This window comes from Epinephelus lanceolatus, chromosome 4 (assembly GCF_041903045.1).
Source record: "Epinephelus lanceolatus isolate andai-2023 chromosome 4, ASM4190304v1, whole genome shotgun sequence".
NCBI lineage: Eukaryota > Metazoa > Chordata > Actinopteri > Perciformes > Serranidae > Epinephelus > Epinephelus lanceolatus.
The window spans coordinates 28,169,609-28,189,073 of NC_135737.1; the positions used below are offsets into that span (position 1 = coordinate 28,169,609).

Consider the following 19,465-nt stretch of genomic DNA (forward strand, 5'->3'; position numbering starts at 1 on the left):
TGCGCTTAGTACACTGACCATAACCCCCAACTACCACCTGGCGAAGCATGTGCAGAACCTCAATGTAGTGTTTCATTACCTGAAAGGAATATTGTCTCTAAATGTAGTCAGCAATTACGTTGCTACAGCAACATAAATGAGAAAGCAGTTCAGCAACATATAGGCCTAATCTCTAGTAGACAAGGTTGCATTTGTAGAATTATTGTGAAGTGCAGTGTTTTGGCATCTGATAAGCTGTCACACTTATGTATTTATTACTTAAATCAGCCTTGTATTTCATCGTGTCTGCGGTACTTACATCACCACGCTCACACCAACTCAGCCCCTCGCCTGGCAAGCCACTACCATGAATTTTAAAAAGTGCACTGTCCCACAGCATTCAGTAAACATGTTAAGTGCTGTGTGGGCCCAGCAGAAACTCTCAGTCTGTCAAATGAATGAAGCTTAAATGTCATTTGTGCTGAATAACATGAAAGATGGAGAGTGCTGGCCTTCATTTTCAATTAACACAAAGAGATGTGCTAAAGTTACAAATTCCCTCTATTCTGTCAATCTTAAAAAACCCTCATATGCTGCCGCTGCTGTGAGGCAGCAGGTGCCCCTCTCTGCAAAGCAAGCTCCATCTCAAGAACTTGAGGTTTTTGGTGCAAATAATAGACAGCCAGTGTGCCTGAGTTTTTGGAGACAAGCCCACGCCAGTGTGGCCTGGGTACAATGAATCATACTCCCTGCTGTCTTTCCATGACAACCATTGCTCACTCTCTATCACCACGCTGTCAGAAATAACCCATTCTTCCTAAATTTGAAATGTTTGCCAACAGCTCCTGAGAATGGATGACCATTAGTTGGCATGAAGACATCAGGATTTGGAGCGTTGGCTCAGCTGATTCAAGAGAAAGCGGAGTGGGCGGGCTACTTTGCACTGATGAATTGCTTTTAGACTTTTCCAACCCAGTGGGAGTGGAATTGAACAAATAGCAGCATCAGTCTGTCAGTGGACAAAATAAAAGATGAGACTGCACTATATACACACACGGGAGGATGTGGCCCAAATGTTAATGCTAAGGCAGCCAGTCACAACGCCGGTTTTTATGTTTATCCACTGTGATTTTTCTCATTTGGCATCTGCCACTCCCTAACCCACCTAGCCATGTCCGTTTTCATCAATCTGAGTGCTCCTGTGACAGGTTCTCCACTGACTCCATTTTATGCTTTGTGGACGTCCTGTAATCACGCTGACATTGGCGGGGTCCCATAGGTGCAAGCCTTCTGTAAACAACTTCTGTGCTTTCAATTTATCTGATGTCATTGTGCAGCTACTGGTAACACTCTGCTGGTGCTAATGTATTTCCAATGGCAGGCAGGAAATCTTGTGGTGTGCATTCATTGGATCTTTAGTATTTCATGTCAACATCTGCAGCCTTTTCACCATCTGCACTCCCTATGTGTTTGTGCCAAATACATGTTTGCCAAATATTTCATTTTTTTCTTTCATCTGTTAGCGTCCACGTCTGTCACACATTGTATCTTTGCATCTCTCTGCTTGTTAAATGAAGTATCGTTGCTCTTCAAACCAGTTTTGCAGCTGTTTTCATTGCAATCAAGAAAACAAGAGATGAGGGGGCCTCATTTATTTATTAAATAGTGTTTCGGCTTATTATGTTGTGCAATCTTGGGTTTAATTGGATTTCGGGTTGAATAGTGTGACAGTAAAATGGGCTGTTAAAAGTTACAGCTGCCATTCCTCAGTGTTTCCCCCTCAAACCTCAGCACATTCTGCAGCTCCTAAGCCTCTGTGGTACTGCATCAGCTAGTTGTGTGTTTGCACTTGGCTAGCTGTTGTTTTAAAGCTGCGTGGCTATGCAGTGGTGCCAGGTAATAAGCTGAAGTGGAGCAAAAATTAAATGGAGAGTGGGTTTGTACTGTATAAACAACTACTCCCAAGACACAAATGTATACAATGCACACACACACACATACACACAAACAGTAAAAAAACATGCACCCATCATACCAAGAATCATGTCTCACAGACATGCTGGATGAGACCCTCTGCTTATAATTCCCCTTAGTGAAATGAGCCTCTAGTCATAACTCAGATCACAAATTTATACTACTATTTAGATGCCCTTGATATGCAAAGACGCAATGAGTAGACATGCAAGACAGCGTGTAAAGTGCACACAAGAGAATACGTGATACGGCAACACTGGCATATTATACATAAAACCAGCGATTATTATCTGAGACAGCTGTCATCACCCTGTCTCTCTTATCCACAACCACAGCGCAGTGTATTCTGGGACACGCTCCCTCCCTCCCTCTTTCATTTTCTCTGAGCTTGTTTTGTGAGAAATGATAAAAACAGGAGACAGAGCACTGACCCTGTTGACGTTATAGCGGTGTTCCATGATGGAGTATTTGAACCTTACTTTATTTTGCAGTTCCTTTTTCCTTTTACACTGGTCAGTTTCATGGGGGCACATCGGTGCGTTTGTATTTAAAAACCCATCCACCGTGATGTTTTGTAAGCCATTATCACATTGCTGCTCGTATTGGTGTCATGGTGTGATGATGTAATAATTACATGACCTGGCTACTGCGAGAGCAACATCAGAAGCTTTATTATCTACTGTCCCCCATGTTTCAGCTAATATGGCAAAGGGTGGTCTGTGGAGAGACGCTGTCAGAAACCATCACCAAGAACTGTAAGATTACAGCTTTCTAATGATCATCTTTTTATCTCCGTGTTGCCTTTCACTCTTTGTCATCCAGCCCTCGCAGGTTCTTTGTACAAGGAAGTTGGAAAACAAAGGCAACGCTCCCTCGTGTGCCTCTCCGTCGATGGCTTTTACGTTCACAGGCCCAGAGGGACTCTATTAAAGGCTTCCTTTTATTCACGAAACTGGTGATTTCAACACCAATTATAATAATTATTGACTGCGTCCCATTGAGTTATATGTTTATGGTTCTTTTTCCCTCATTGACCACCGCTGACAACAGAAGATATGTAAACTGCAGACTAAATATGTAGTAACTGAAATGACTGTGAGAAGTTTTACAGGCCAGCAAAGTCGCCGTTAGCATTCAGCCCCAGATTAATGAGACTTAACACATCAGTCCACTCGCACACATTATGATAGGTGTGTGTGGGCTATAATTACATTATGTGACACCAGGAAATCAGTTTCTTGTCGCCAGGTCTTCCGTGAGCGAGGTTTTCTAATTATGTAAGATAGCACCTCCGCTTCCTTCGGTAGTGCACACCACAGGGCTTGCGGATGAGATTGATTAAAGTGTGGAACTAGCAATTCCATTTGCCATGCAGTCAGACAAGCAGACAGATTGGCTGTGGTATAGTTCACAGTCATGCTGCTCCAAGTGAATAAAACAGCTATTAGACAAGCATGAGGCACGGCATTTTTATCTGTTGACATACACAAGTGCATGGGTGTTTAGGCACACACAGGAACATGAACACACATTCACACACTCACAAATAAACAGACAAATACTGTGTCTGAGACTGGATAGGCAGAGATAGCTGTCTACTGTCTCTCCTAATTAATGTCAAAACAACTATCAAAGAAGTAAGTTGTGAGAAAGTTGTTTATAGAATGTTGAGTTGTGAGTGTACAACCATTATTGATAAGAAAAGAAAATCGTAGCAGGAATTAAGCCCATCTAATGATGTCTTTGAAATCAAAGTGACAATCAGTTTGCATCTAGATGAGTAGATTTTAAAATCTGTAATTTCTCACAACATAATGTGTAAAAGTGGTACTTTGGGTCAATCTGCACTTGAATGAACAATAGATAAACTCAATGAGCCTCAGTCGTCCTTACTCGAATATTAAATTATAACAACACAAATCTGATGTCAGAGAAACTGTTGGCACAGCACATGTGCATGGACCAGGGGTCGCGTTAACCGGATATTCTCTGTCATTGACCGTTTTTTTACAACAATGACCGGAAAATCTGAAGGCCATCGGTCATTTTGACTGGTGTCAATTACCACCCCTGCACACATGGCGGCAGAGTGCCCAGTCAGTGGCTGCCGTTTTCACACTGCACAGAAAAAGTCACTCATCTGCTTCATGTAGCGTTGTTGAGCCCTGGACACACCGGACGCGTAGTGCCGTAGAAGTTGACTGTCCACACAGGCAGCGCATTTCTCCTGCGCTCTCCGCGCCGGTTAAACATCGACTCCACTCGTCTGTTCCCGTCAGTATTCGTTTTTTCACTTCAACAGATAATTTTAAACATGGCTAAGTCCATATTTTAATCGTTTTTTTATAACGTAATAAGTTAATTACAGTTTGTCATTGCATATCCATGTATTGAGCGCGTTGGATAAACACTGGGCATATTGTTATTGACCATTTTATTTATGTAGTTATGTCTGTAGGCTCAGTGACACAAAATTAAAATTGTAATGAAGTGATTAGGGTATTGAAAAATGTGTTAGGTTATGCACTGTTGTGTTATTTTAAATTATAAACACAGTGTTTCACTGCTCGCGTGAAAAATAGACCAGACGCTGAACTGAAACGCTGCCTCCGCGGGTGCTCCGCTCTGCTCAGCGACCTGTGTGGACAGTCAGATAGGTTAACATGGGCGCCGATTGAAAACTGCCTCCGCTGCTGGGTGCTGCGCTTCGGTTCCGCGTCCGGTGTGTCCAGAATGGCACGGGTGTGTGGATGTCTGTTCATCTTTTCGTTCATGTCCTTATTAATGCACACTTTATAACTTGTTTGTTGGATTTATTAAACGAACGAATGAAAACTAAATATCTTTGAATATCTTAAAGGAAAATTAAAATGACCGGTAAAAATAGATTATGACCAGATGACCAGCGCGACATCTGGCATGGACAGAGGTATACCATTATAATAACAGTACATTTTCTTACACCCATGTTCTATCTATCTCATGTTATACATAATCACGTATGATCATGCTACCAGGGATGACAAGCCAATATTGTTCTGCTGCCATTCAGCGGGTAACAGGAGGAGCTGCTAACAGCCACTGCGGCAACTAACAAACTCCACAAATCCATTCAGCAGCTCCACCATCCACAGTCAGACACACACAGCTGATTATTTACTGCTGAATTATGGCTCACAACTCGCACCAATGGCTGACGCTGCTCCGGTGTGAGGGTTTTTGCTGGCGAGGGAAACATCCTGTTGCAGACTATTTACTGGAGCTTACCAGGCTCATGTGGCATTCGAAGATCATGACAAGCGTGGCTGTTCTTGGCCTTCAGTGTCCGACAACGAACATTTTCGTCACGTCTCGTCAATGAAAATGAAGGATAGATTTCGTCTTAGTTTTTATTATGAAGATCTATTTTTAGCTTGTCATTGTCGTTTTCGTCATAGAAAAAAGGTTGTTGATTAAAAAAAAAATTGTCATAGTTTTCATCAACGAAATAAACACTGTAACCAAGTGGATTTTGTGTTAAAGCACCAGAAACCACTTGGATATGGTCAGGTAAAGAGCATAATTTGGTGTAAAATACCTGGTTTGGTTGCACAATCTCAGCTGGAAATGCCATCGATGTCTCGTTAAAAAAATAAACCATGACCTAGGTGTCATGCCATCCATCATCCCCTCCACCTCCAGTTGACAAAGTCCACTCATATACATGTAATCAGAACTACATCACCTAAGAAACCTTGATATGATAGGTATGAAACGTACAAATGTAAAGTGTCAGTGCTTTGCAGAAATGTATAATGACAACATTTTCCACTGGCAACTCAGCTATGGAGGAGACATAACATCGTTGTGTAATCCTCCAGATTGTTGGACTCAGAAATATCTACCAGGTCCTCATCTTCGCTTAACCTTCAGACACTTGGAGCCTCCTCATTCGCTTCTACACCAACAGTGAAAGACTCTGAACCCTTTCAATATACCAAACCTTGACCATGGACTGTTGACAAATCATACATCTCTTTATATATAATATTTTCTTCTACCACACATAGCATGTGTGTTGTGTCTATGTGAGCACTAAGATTACCCTCTTTGATAAAGGTGAGTACTGACCTTTTAGTTAGAAATAAGATGGACAATGTGAAGTACAATTTACTAAAATGGCCTTGACATTACCCACGTCACCTCTTAAAGAAAAAAAACTTTAATCTTACTCACCCTCCTCAGTGGCTTTAGCCTCTCTCAGTGAGAAGAGGGCAAAATGTACAAACCTATTAAACTAAAAGGCAGCTGAACGGCTGTGCTAAGAGAGGACAGCCCTTTGCATTTTCCAATTGTGAGGTCCGTGACCTTCACATTTAGTGCACTGTACATCTCGTGTAAATTTAGGTCTTCATTAGAATTGCAACCTTTGCTTAAGCTGTGTAGTGTCAGTTTAGGTTGGACACAGGTTTTCCAAGTAGTACCTGTAAGATCTGATACATGAACCAGTGAATTTAATCTGTGATGTTAAAGCAAAAAGAGAGAAAAGCTGCTGTTGATAGTGATAATGGGGGGAACTAAAGTTATGAGTCAATGCCCCACATGAGAGTTTGATTAGCTAATGAGCGTCTTTGTTATTTTGTGTTTTTAAAAGGCATCCAAGTGCACAGACTGGCCCGTAGTGGCTTCTTCGCTGATGCTTTCATTAAGCCCTATACAAACCTGCATTAGTACACAGCTCTGTTTCTGTGTGTTGGCATGTTTTCAGGAAAAACAAATCTGATCCCTCCTGAACACATGATAGGGTGGACTAATCAGCCAGCTACAACAAAACAAGCAGACCTCTAATGAAGTTGCTAAAGTAGAAGTCGATGCCAGGATGTGAGGAAAGGAGCACTTGCAATGAATAATCCAAGGGCCCAGTATGCAGCTTGCTAAAAGAGAGCACTTGAGGTGACCAGCCTTTGCATCACTATTTCCAGGACCAAATATATTTGTCTGCCCCTTGTCTGGTGTTCCCTGCACTCCCGTCACAACAACACATTAACTATAGTGTCACTCAAAATTAAATCAGTAAACACTGTAACTATTTTGTTTTTTCATTGGACCGCAGACGAAGCTATGAAAGTATCTCCTCATCTCATGCTTGTTCCCATTTGTGCATATTTTACATGATATAAAATAGATTTATTACAAAGGTATCATCAACAAAAAAGAAACAAATCAGGTGTGATGGCAGAATGGCTTCAAGAGATCTGAAAAAAAATCTGTGACAAGACACTTCTTGGGCTTAAATTTTTATTGGCCTTTGGTAACAGAGTTGTATTATCCTTAAACAATGATTTAGAGGGCCACATACTATTTCCTTGAGGGAAGGGTAATTGACTTGATTTGAAGAAAAGGTTGATTTATCATGATTACAATGTTGAATAGGTAAAACTCAAGAATATGGTATAAAGCAGAAGAACAAAGAAGCTTTGTTTTTAATAAAACATACTCAGTCATGGGCATGGCAAAAATCCGTAGTCTATACTTAAAGTTGATAATCGTGAGTAATTTTACCTGAAACAAGTCTGAATACAAACTTGCTAATATTAGGCCTGAATGGCTTTGACAATGGTAGAAGACGAAGAAGAAGAAAAAGAAGACGAAGACGAAGAAGACGAAGAGGGCGAAGAAGAAGAAGAGGACGAAGAAGAAGAAGAGGACTAAGAAGAAGAAGACGAAGAGGACGAAGAAGAAGAGGATGAAGAAGAAGAAGAAGAGGGTGAAGAGGACGAAGAAGAAGAGGGCGAAGAAGAAGAAGAGGAAGAAGAAGAAAAAGAAGACGAAGACAAAGAGGGCGAAGAAGAGGAAGAGGACGAAGAAGACGAAGAGGACGAAGAAGAAGAGGGCGAAGGGGACGAAGAAGAACAGGGCGAAGAAGAAGAAGAGGACGAAGAAGAAGAAGAGGACTAAGAAGAAGAAGACGAAGAGGATGAAGAAGAAGAGGATGAAGAAGAAGAAGAAGAGGGTGAAGAGGGCGAAGAAGAAGAAGAAGAGGAAGAAGAAGAAAAAGAAGATGAAGACAAAGAGGGCGAAGAAGAAGAGGGCGAAGAAGAAGAAGACGAAGACGAAGAAGAGAAGAAGAAGAGGATGAAGAAGAAGAAGAGGACTAAGAAGAAGAAGACGAAGAGGACGAAGAAGAAGAGGATGAAGAAGAAGAAGAAGAGGGTGAAGAGGACGAAGAAGAAGAGGGCGAAGAAGAAGAAGAGGACGAAGAAGAAAAAGAAGACACACACACACACACAATACACACACATGCACAAACAGTACCTATACAAGCAATGGAGAGATGTCAGAGAGATGAGGCTGCCTTGAACAGACCTACCGAACCATTGGGGGTTCAGTGCCTTGCTCAAGGGCACCTCGGCAGTGTCCAGGTGGCAAACTGGCACCTCTACGGCTACCAATCCACCCTCCATACTTGGTCCGCACAGGTATTTGAACCGAGGGAAAAAAGGAGATAAAACTATGCCTTGAGGTGCTCCTGTGTTGGTTACAATGCTTACACAAATCACAAATACTCATTATATAAAAAGAAAAAGAAATAACCATGGAGTCCTTTGGGTTCGCACACTTATCTCTGAGCCCTCTCCTTTTTTGTTCTGGCTCTTTACAATACTGATGTTGTGCAGTCGAGATCCAAGTGCCCACAGATTGTGGCAATAAGTTTGTCCTCCATTTCTAATCCTCTGTGGTGTCAGGAGAATCTCAATGCTGACAGGCTTTGCGACACAGCCTCACATTAATTTTTCACTTAAATTAAAACATTTCAACTCACACGGAAGTGTACTTGCGTCTGTATGCGTCTTTACATTGATTCTACATTTTTATTTGCATTTGTTCTTAACACACCTTATTACCTTCATGATATCTGTCTAAATTGGGCCATAAAAAGCAGAAGTTCACCTCCATCAATCTCCTGATATGCTGGATAAATAAGCATTCCTTTATGTCAAATACTTCATCACATTTCGCTCTATGAAAAGTGGTATGTTTTGCATCAGTGCGTTCATTCCTCATTGTGAATTGATTCCAGCTTTTGATTTACCTGAGGCAAGAGGAGCAGTCACTCACGGTGATAATAACCACTGAGAACACACATATGGGCAGTGGTGGCCCAGGGAAGTGTATGATTGTGAACACAAACTGCTGACTTCCGATTGAAATGAAAGCCATGTTAAATCACTTTACATTACCCATATTCTTTAAAAGCATTTATTTGATCAAAGGCCAAGTCCCTCTGAACTATTTCCCCCAGCATTCCTATCAGATAATGACTTCCCCCCCAGTCAAAGCCCACGAGTTGGAGAGCACATTACCATTAATTACCTCGTACAGTAGGTGAGGCGCTAGTTCATTTGATCTGCATTTAGCACTTGGTCTGATGGAAAGAGAGATGCAGCCATTGAGTTAATAGAGAAGCCAGCAGATCCTTTGAAAGGATAATGAGTTTTTTACCCTTGGCTGCCACTTTCCACAGACACTTCAAGCTTCTGTGTCACAAAAAAGCATTGCTTGCACAGCAAGGCAATGCAGGCATGGTTTGGACCTTGCTCTTGTGCACTACAAAAGGGGTGCATTACTAATTTTCCCAGAGCAGGACCCCCTGAAACAGGTTGAAGTCCAAATACCTTGTTTCTGACTCACATTCAGCAGCAGTTCATCAGTTCTCTCCCAAAACACACACCTCTCAGACCTCCCTGTCTCCTGTGATTTGTCTGCTCAGAGGGGATAAGCGAAGAGACAGACAGGAAACTGCAGTAAGTGAGGTTTTAAAGTTTGTAAATGTGTCGCCGCTTTCGTGTAAGTCACGTGTTCAGGGTGGATAATTTCTAGCTCTAAATCCAGGACTCAGAGAATCTTTAATGGCAGCGAGTGTATGTGTGTGCATCTACGAGAAGAGGTGCAACAAAGGTGGAAAAATGCTTGCTCCAATTGTTCCATGCAATAAATGCCTTTAATCATTTAGGCAGGACTATTGTGTGTATGACAAGGTTAGCAGAGCGTGTGTGGTCTGTGCATAATGGTTTAATGCTGTTTGTCTTTAATGTTAAATGGTGATGAAAATCAGCCAGAGATGTTTACATAAGGATCACATCTCTGAGGGATGCTAAAAGGCCTCATGAGATCATTTTCCTGCACTACACATCGTTGCCTCTCAGGAATTCTCATTTCATACCTACTTTTCACTGAGCCTGTCTTCCACAGTCCACAGCCCACCACTCCTCAGCGTACCTCCGGGCTACTCATTGATTGGTTTCGATGGATCAAGGGCCAGCTCATGATTTCCCTGTGTGAAAACATCCTGGCTTGTTTGCTGGCTTTCATGTATTGACCACTCCCAAATGTCAACTCCTGTGAGACCAAAACATGTCAGAAGAACTTTCATTCAGCAGGCGTACACCCACTTGTGTGGATAGATTTGCACTGTGTATGAAGGCATTTACGCTGTAATGGTGGCGTTTTATTGATATTATTATTGTTGATTCAACCTTGGGAAAGTAGATGATATAATGCATTATTTTTCTTCGTCAAATGAAATTAATGGGGGAAATAGAGGATAAAACATAGTGAATAAAAGAAGAAAGAGGAAATGTCACTGCAAAAATTATAAAAGACGTTTTAAGAAAGAAAGAAGGGTGAGGCAGAAAATTACAGCATAGAAATACACTGAAATGTCATCAGAGCAACAGATGTCACAGGAAACATTGAGCAACTTGTGTCAGTAGGTGCAAAACTTTTAATCAAATATTAGGCTCGTTCAAGACAAGCCAGGCCTGCGCAGATTCGATCACAGGTGATCACCGCACAATGCCAGTTAGTTTTGGGTATGACTTCATCCGGACTTGCTCTGACATCATTCAAAAGTGGACAGCGATAATCTCACGAGAGCAAGGCAGACGCAGTTTTTAGAGCCAGGTGCTGCAATTGCTCTCCGTTGACTGCAAGACCCTGAGCATGATGGGAAACGCCTGGCTCTCACCTGACTAAACAGCTGATTGGTTTAGATGTTGAATCAACAGGATGATGTTTCTTATAAACTCTTAATTGTTGTTGAATTTCAGAGATTTAGATTTTATTTGTCTGATTTCAAGGTTTATTCTGTTAACAGAAAACATGTTATGTGACTGATGGTGAAGTTTAGTCGTTAGAGACTGAATACATTTATCATAAACTAAACAGAGTCTACTGTATATTAACATGAGATTGTTGTAATTATTGAATTATAGCAACAAAGAGACTTGTGGTCAGTGGGATGTGAGGATTCTTAAAATAACATCTGTACAGATGTAGTTGAGGGGACAGGTCTGCTCTGCAGCAGCAAACTCATATGATGCTGATTTACATGAGAGTTCATGTCAAATGGAGGTTAAACCATGAACATAAACTACAGCTCACCTGTAAAGCATTTTAATAAATCAATCTATTATTATTAAAACAACTGGAGACTGAGAACAAACTGATATATGAGTCTGATAATATTTAAATGAATCAACATCATATCTGACAGGATGTGAGTGTTTCCATGACTTCCTGTGCAGATTGAAGGCTGCTGGAAACTGTTGGGAAACTGTCTGACTTTACCTTAGCCCTTTGTCACCGCCTCCAGCTGCAGCTGCAGCTGCCTACTCTTGTCCACTTTCCAAGCGAGGCACAGTTCATCTTGAACGAGGCTATTTTCTCTGCCCATTAACGCTGCGTTCCATTTATCTCGGAAGTCAGAGGTCGAAGCAGGGAATGACAACACACCCCAGGTGACCACGTTCCAGTACAAACAAGTCGGAAGGCTGAAGTGTTGTCAGCAATACCAGTTGATATTAACACATTACGCTGTACAAACACAGTAGCAACATGTTCACAGACTGAAGTTGGACAGTACTGTGTGGATGACAGTTTCAATAAGACAGAAGTAAGACAAGTGCTTATAGATAGTATAGTACTGCAGATTTCACTACTGCTGATGCACCAAGCAGCCATCTTGGATTTTGAAGTCAGGGATTGGTGAGGTTCCACCAACTTTCCGAGTCAGAAAATCGGACTTCAGGGGCGTTCTAGGGAACTAGAACTGGGAACTTGGAAATTCCAACTTCCAAGCACAAATGTAATGCACCATAAGTAAGGGATAATGAACAGCGAGCGGGTCACAATAATTTCAAAGTAACTTCATTGTCCCGCTTATTATGCAGCTTCTTAATAAAGAACTTACTTCTGCTAACTGTCTATGATCGGGACTGCATCCCAAGTAGAGCTTAGATCGCGCCCAAAAAAAAAAAAAAAAAATCCAGCCAGACCCCACCCAGGACCGTGTTCTGTCCAAGCCCTGCCCGGCCGTCCCTTTAACTGTAATTATGAGCCCCAGCCCAGTTTAAACCCGACATTTTTTTTAAGGATACGAACATGGACATTGAAGGCTGACTCTCGTCTTTCTTTCCATGGCAAGCCTTTGTCGTGTGCCTCTTAAGTGTCGAGGTCCCCGTCTTTTTGCTGTTATATACCAGCACCGTGCTGCACTTGGTACACCCGACGAAGCCGACACACAACAACTCATGTGTGCGGCCAGGGGTCCATGTCATTGGTCTGACAGCCCATTGGTCCGACATCCCATTAGTCTGACAGTCCGCGGTGCTGAACGGCTCCCGGCGGGCGTATTTCTACCTTGATGGTGCGCCGCGACCGGCTCTGGGTCAGCTGGGAAAGGTTTGAGGCGAAGCAGGCTCACAGCTTATGTGTTTGTTACTTTCTTTTTCATTTTAACCCACACCATGATCTTTTCCTGACCCTAACCAAGTGGTTTTTGTGCCCAAACCTAACCAGACCTTAACCACAGGGCATCATGATGATTTCGGAACAACGGGACTTCGGAACAATGGGTTTAATATGGTCGGACCAATGGGCTGTCGGACCAATGGGCAGTTCCCGCGGCCAGTGGCGCCGTCAAAGGGGGGCCGCGGCCACCCCTTTCCAGGTGTGATAAGTAGTTGGTTCTATAGCCTAGGTCTAGTATGAGGAGCCTGAGCCCGAGGATAGAGGCGGGAAATTACGGCCCGCCCGGCCCATGGGTGGGCTCGGGCAGGGAATCTAAGCTCTAATCCCAAGATTTCAATAACAATCTGTTTTTGATAGCCACGGTCTGCTCTTTAGAAATAACAGACCACAGGATGCCATAATTAACCAATTAAAATGAATTTTGAATGAATGAATTTAACAAAGCCTTATAATAATCAAGTGTAATGCAAACTCACCTGACTAAGCAGCCATTTCAGCAGTCATATCAGATGTTCTCATGTGGCTAATACTAGCAAATATTAGTACTGTGCAACAACCTGGCCGACTGTGAACAGCTCCTGAACACCTCTGTTTGACTCCCATCTCGTTGTAATGCCTTCATCATTTAATATGAAGTGTTTTACCTTTGTGTAGCTTTTTTAATTTGATCCAACCAAACACTGGTTGTTTGAATCTGCTCAGACAAAATTGTCTCAGTGGAAACAAGCTGTAAACACAACACTGATATTATCGCTTTTTAAGTTGATATGGCAGATTAGTTAGCAAACAGCACTGTAGCTTACATAAAGGATATGTAGCATGTATTTGGAGCCCACCTGGCAAATTTAAGTCTCCCATTCATTCTCTGGTTTGCTTTCTAACAACCCCTGGGTTTGTCACTATGAGTGATTCAGTTCGTATGCAGTACATGTCGTCATTTGATCCATTATTAATATAAAGATATTGATTATACTTTAGCAGCTTAAGTCCAAGGATGTAACACTGCTGTGTTTCGGTGTAAGACACGGCAATGGTGAAATCACATCAGAGGAGTCTGATATTTTTAGTCATGATCTTGACAAGAGATCATGGTGAAACCATAAATTTTAAACTTGCCGTTGTGTAGACATTAATCTCCATCTCGGGGTTTTCCTCGGGATTTGAAGTGTTGATCCTCGGACAGAGAGAATTCCAGGGAGCTGAACGATGAATATTTATGAAGCTGGGCTTTATATTTAAGTTTTAAAAAATCTAAAACTTGTAAAGCCTTACGTGCCTGTACGTGATCGAGAGAGAGTCCATTAAGTGCATAAAGGAATTAATACATCCTTTGTTCACGGCTTTTCCATCAGACAGGGATTGGAACAACCCCAAATGAACTGTCACCGCTACTCTCTGCCTCATAGCAAAGCATTTTAATTGGTTGTAGATATTGGCTCGCTGTGACTCCCTGTGATGATATCAGATGAGTGCATACGTCTCATCTTTAAAAGCTCGTGCTAGTTGTTGTTTAAACAACTGTGTGATCAGCAGGGAAAAGGTCACTTCAAACAGGTTCCAGCTCTGAACATCTCAGTCTGATATGATTAGGCTTGAAGTTACAACACTCAACCTGCAGTTCTTCTCCTTAATGGATAGTCTGCAGTACATTTACCTTTCAGCCACGTTGTACTTAATTGTATTTTTTGTGCCTTATTAATTTCACACTTTTCCGGGTAGGTTACTTTTATCTGCTGCCTCTGCTTTAGCTCTAAATGTAATCTATTTAACTTAAGAACCTTTGTGCTAACCCAGTATAATTGCATTAATTACAAAGCCTGCTGCTCATTTTATTGTGCTTTCCTATCTACCCTTGAGCTTAATCCTTTTGAGGTGTATTATAGTTTGTGTAAATGTTGGTTGTCCATGCAGTTGGGCTGAAACATAATTAAGTGGTTGATGTGAAAATTTGAAATGATCGGATTTCAATAATGGTCAGGCTCTTTGGAGGGCTTTGAAATACTACTGACGTCTTGTAGCCGAGATGAGTGTTATTGATGTGTGGGGGTAGAGCATCAAATCTTCTTGGAAAAAGTGAATTCATGGTCTTGCCTAAAATAAGATATATAAGATGGGCCATTTATTCAGTAGCCTCCAGATGAAAGCATATAGTATATCATTGCATTTCTTCCCTGTGTGAAAACTAGAGATGAAATATGAAAATTCCATATCATGAATACAATGTCCAGCATTATCTCGGCTATCAGTATTATTACAGTATTGTTAGAGTGCGCCAATACTCAGGCCAGCCGTTAGGAGGGCAGGGGCCCCTCATCCACACCCATCGGGGCAAAATGTTATTCTTCCTGAAAATATATCTTACTGTATAATGATGAAAACTCTGTCTGTCTGTGGGTGTGGGTGTGTGTGTGTCTGTTCCATGTTTTTGTCCTTGCTGACTTGGTCAATCCATGTGAAATTTGGCACAGTGGTAGAGGGTCATAGGAGGATAGCCTGGAAATCCAGACCCAAATCTAGAAAGATTTAGGGTCTGGCTATCAGTAATGCAAATGGCCCAACTCGAGGGGCGGCACCAAGCATGCATTTGAAAATATCACTGCACGCAATTGGATAACACTACGACCAATCAGAACAATACACGGGGTGACGTATCCAGAGCGCTACCAGTGGAGCTAACTGGTAGATTAGACTCTTGCCGTATCGGGTCGGCAAAACAGCAAAAACGTCCTTCTTGCAAAGGAAAGATTCGAGCGCCGTCTTCTGTTCCTCTTTTAGAGAAAAAGCCAAGTCTAACTCGTTCATTGTAGCGGCCAAAGCCGTTTAAAACAACTGGTGTTCATCTGTAGCCATCTTGCAATGTTTACTGACTGATTCCGGACTTCGTCATCGCAGCGCTGTCGTCATCTGTTTAGCTCACCTCTGGCCTGCCTCCGTCAGAAACACCGATGTGATTGGTGCAGCTCGGCTCCAAGGGCATGGGTAATGAGCATCATTACTGATTGCCAGAGTGACTCGCTGAGCAAATTCAAATTGTGCTCTCACGAGAACTCTGGATTTCCAGGGCCATGGGAGGATGCGAATGAAGCAATATTACATCAGTTGGCCAAAGGGGGTGCTATAGCAACCGTTTGAAATTGCAAACTTTGAATGGGCATATCTCATGCCCCGTATGTCGTAGAGACATGAAACTTTGCACAGAGATGCCTCTCCTCATGAGGAACAAATTTGCCTCAAGAACCCATAACTTCCGGTTATATATTGCACGGTGAACATAATCTAGGGACCAATATCTAAAGTTCCTTCTTGGCAAAAGTTGGAAAACTTACTAAAACTGAGCTTCTTCAATGACTTCAACTGTCTGCCTTTCAACGTGCTACCTCAACTACTAATGCACAGTTTTAGCCCACTAATTATCCCACTATTGGCAATGGTACTACTGTTCTTTCAATAAAGCAATCGTACTATCAAATTCACAAAAACTCTGTCTGAATACATTGCTCTTCTTAATGGGTTCAGTTGACTATTTAATCTGCAGTTTCCTATGACCTGTATCCCAAACACACACCATGTGAAACTGTATGAGGGCAACTGTGCACTCAATGGGTATGGACTAGTTCCAATTATTGATACTTTCCACATGTATTTTGTGTCTATTCTGTGACAACACGTCACTAAGCTTGTCCAATCATATTCTTACCACCTCAGAAACCTCGCTAAGATAAGATCCATTTGAACTATTAGAGATACAGAAACTGTTGTACATGCTTTTATCTCTTCACATCTTTATTATTGCAACAGCCTTTATTCCTGTCCTAATCAAAAACCTTCCAACGACTTCAGATTGAGCAGAACTCAGCCGCAAGAAGCACGACCACATCACATCAGTTTAAGCCTCTTTATAGGCTCCGTGTTTGCTTTAGGTTTGACTTTAAAATCTTATTGATTACTTTTAAGGCTCTTCGTGGCCTGGCTCCAGATTACATTTCTTGTTCCAGAGTCCAGGCTGAAGACCAAAGGGCCCTGAGGCTCTGGAACAACCTGCCCGTGCATACAAGGCTGTCTGAGGCACTGGCTTCATTTAAGTCTCTCCTAAAAACAAAATTCTTATTAGAAACATCCTGATTTTATCTTAGCTGTCTGTCTGTTTTATTGCTATCTTATTGATCCCATTTATTATCTTGATTTTAGTTTTGGCCTTCCTTATTTTATCTTTTACTTAGGTCATTATTAAGACCGTATTTTCTTATTTTGAAAAGCAGAGGAAGTCACATGAGTCTTGGGATGAAAAAATGTCCTCCACTGAATGATTCCAGAAAAGTAAAATCAAACGTTGATTGAAGAAATTACTGTAAGGCATTAAATTAAATCATAAAATCTAATCATGAGTGAGCATATCATTTTTTTCTTAATTTATTCATTTAATCTTGAGGGCTACTTAAGTCAAATACTGGACAAAGTGTGTGCAGAACTAAAATGGTGTAAAGCTTAAATGGCTTTTAACTCTTAGTTTTACAGTCAGACAGTACAGGGACCCCAGTATGCAGAAATATTTGAATACACTATTTTGGAAAATATTCCTATTTTCCTCACCAAAATTTATGGAAGTCATCTGGAGAGGGATCCCAAGACTGCATTGTAGGTGGGTGATAAGTAGTGTCGTAAGCCATCCCCTCTTGTGACCTTAACGACTCTGAAACTAAGAGCTCACATGTGACCCCTATGACTCTGCAAGGGTCCCCACCCACACAGGGTTTAAAGCTTCTTGGATGAGAGGGGAAACGTCTTCAAGAAACCCAAGCAAGTCCAGTTGCCTACGATATTAGCACTTACGATTACCATGACCTGGATGACTGAGAATCTTCACGACACGACACGACAGTCATTTAAGTTTTGAGCAGCACGTCACAAAGCTCGTGCTATCATGTTTTTATCGTCGTCCATTTGAACTTTTAAAGACACACAGACAATTTTACAGGCCTTCTTCTCTTCACACCTGGATCACTCGAACAGCCTCTTTTTTTGCCTGAATCAAAAATCTATAAATCTACTCCAGACTGTACAGAATTCAGCTGCCTTGCTTTTAACCAGAACCAAGAGACATGATCACATCACTCCAGTTTTAACCTCTTTACACTGGCTCCCAGTATGTTTTAGAATAGATTTTACTGATTTATTTAAGGCTCTTCATGGTCTCTCTTCCAGCTATGTCTCTGACCTTGTAGTGCCGTACACGCCAGGACGTACTTTGAGGTCCTTGGGCAGAGGTCTTTTGTCTGTCCCAGAGGCATGGCTGAAAACTAAAGGGGACAGAGTGTTTCCTGTCAGGGCCTCAAGGCTCTGGAACAGACTGCCCGAGGACATCGGGTCTCTTTTAAGTCCCTTCTTAAAACATACTTTATTGTAGAGCCCTTCCTGGTTTTACTTGAGTTTTTAAGGTCATTTAATCTGTCTTTTATTTCTTCAGTTTTTATATATCAAAGTGTTTTTTTCAATTCATGGTTGTTGTTGTTTTCATGTCTTGTCTGTTTTAATTATTGATGTGTAAAGCACTTTGTGACTCTAGTTTGAAAAGCGCTTATTACTATTATTAAATCAAATGTGCCTTAACATTATAAAGCCTGTCTTTGTAATGCTTGCTCGAGTGTCTGTGTCACTGTAGCCGAGGACGAGGGACCGGTAGCATCACTGTGCACGCCAACTCTGTAAACAAAGAGCTAACAAAACAAACCCACGTTGCATGCTGTGCCAGCGTCTGGGAGACTGTTGCAAACTTTGATCGATGCTGGACAGTATTTAATGTGAGTTTTTCACAGAGTGGTAATCAGACAGTTTTAATGATAATTCAGATTTGAAACAGTAATACTAACTGTCTGTAATTTACCACAGATTATCATGAAACCTGTGACCATTTCAACCTTAATGAGAACACAGTGGGTAGATTATGTAGCTCAGGATGACAATTTGACATCTGTGCTGTTTAAAGTCACAGAATACATTTGGGATAAAAAAAACCCTCTCCTCCTTTTTCGGAGTATCTTTTATTATTGCCACAGTCTCTGCGGGGAAAGCATATGAATATACCACTTAGTTATTATGTAGTATGGAATGATTCAAATCCTTTTCAATCTCTACAGTCTTACTGTGGTGGAATTACATTATTTTTCCTGCATAAGAATGAGAAGAGTGCATTATCTACATCCAGTCCCTTTATAATTGGCTTTGCTAAGCCTACACAAGACAGGCATCCGTTTTTCTGATAATTATACTACAATACAACAAATACATTACTGCATACAGAATGTGTATGAGTCATGTTTGAGAGTAACGTGCTGTCTCATCCTTCGCCAAGGCTTCTGTGGCAAACTGATTTAATTTTATAGTAGACTTACACAGTGTAGCATCTGTAAAGCTGCTGCAGTGACTGGAGTCTTAAGTCTCTACAGGGCCCCTCTGAAAGCTAAACAGCAGACAGATGTTTTGAATGCTTCTGCTGCAGTACACAGTTTATTATGGATGTATTTTTCTGCTGCGGTCTTGAAAATAACAGTATGTTATGAATTTATATTGTTGAGATGTTCTTAACAATTTGAAGCTTTCAAGCTCTCAAGCTTTTACCATACAGATCAGGTATTTACATTAAACAGCACTCACCCTTTTAGAATAAAAGAAATTTCTCACGCACTAAAAGCTGCTCCCAAAGTGTATGGATTTGTTACCAACA

The 19,465-nt window shown here is 41.5% G+C and overlaps 1 protein-coding gene across 4 annotated transcripts in view; it reads left to right on the forward strand.

Annotated features, from left to right (window-relative positions):
• The window catches only part of grik4 (glutamate receptor, ionotropic, kainate 4), a 438,583-nt gene that overhangs the window by 248,851 nt on the left and 170,267 nt on the right, over positions 1-19,465 (forward strand). The window lies entirely within an intron of this gene.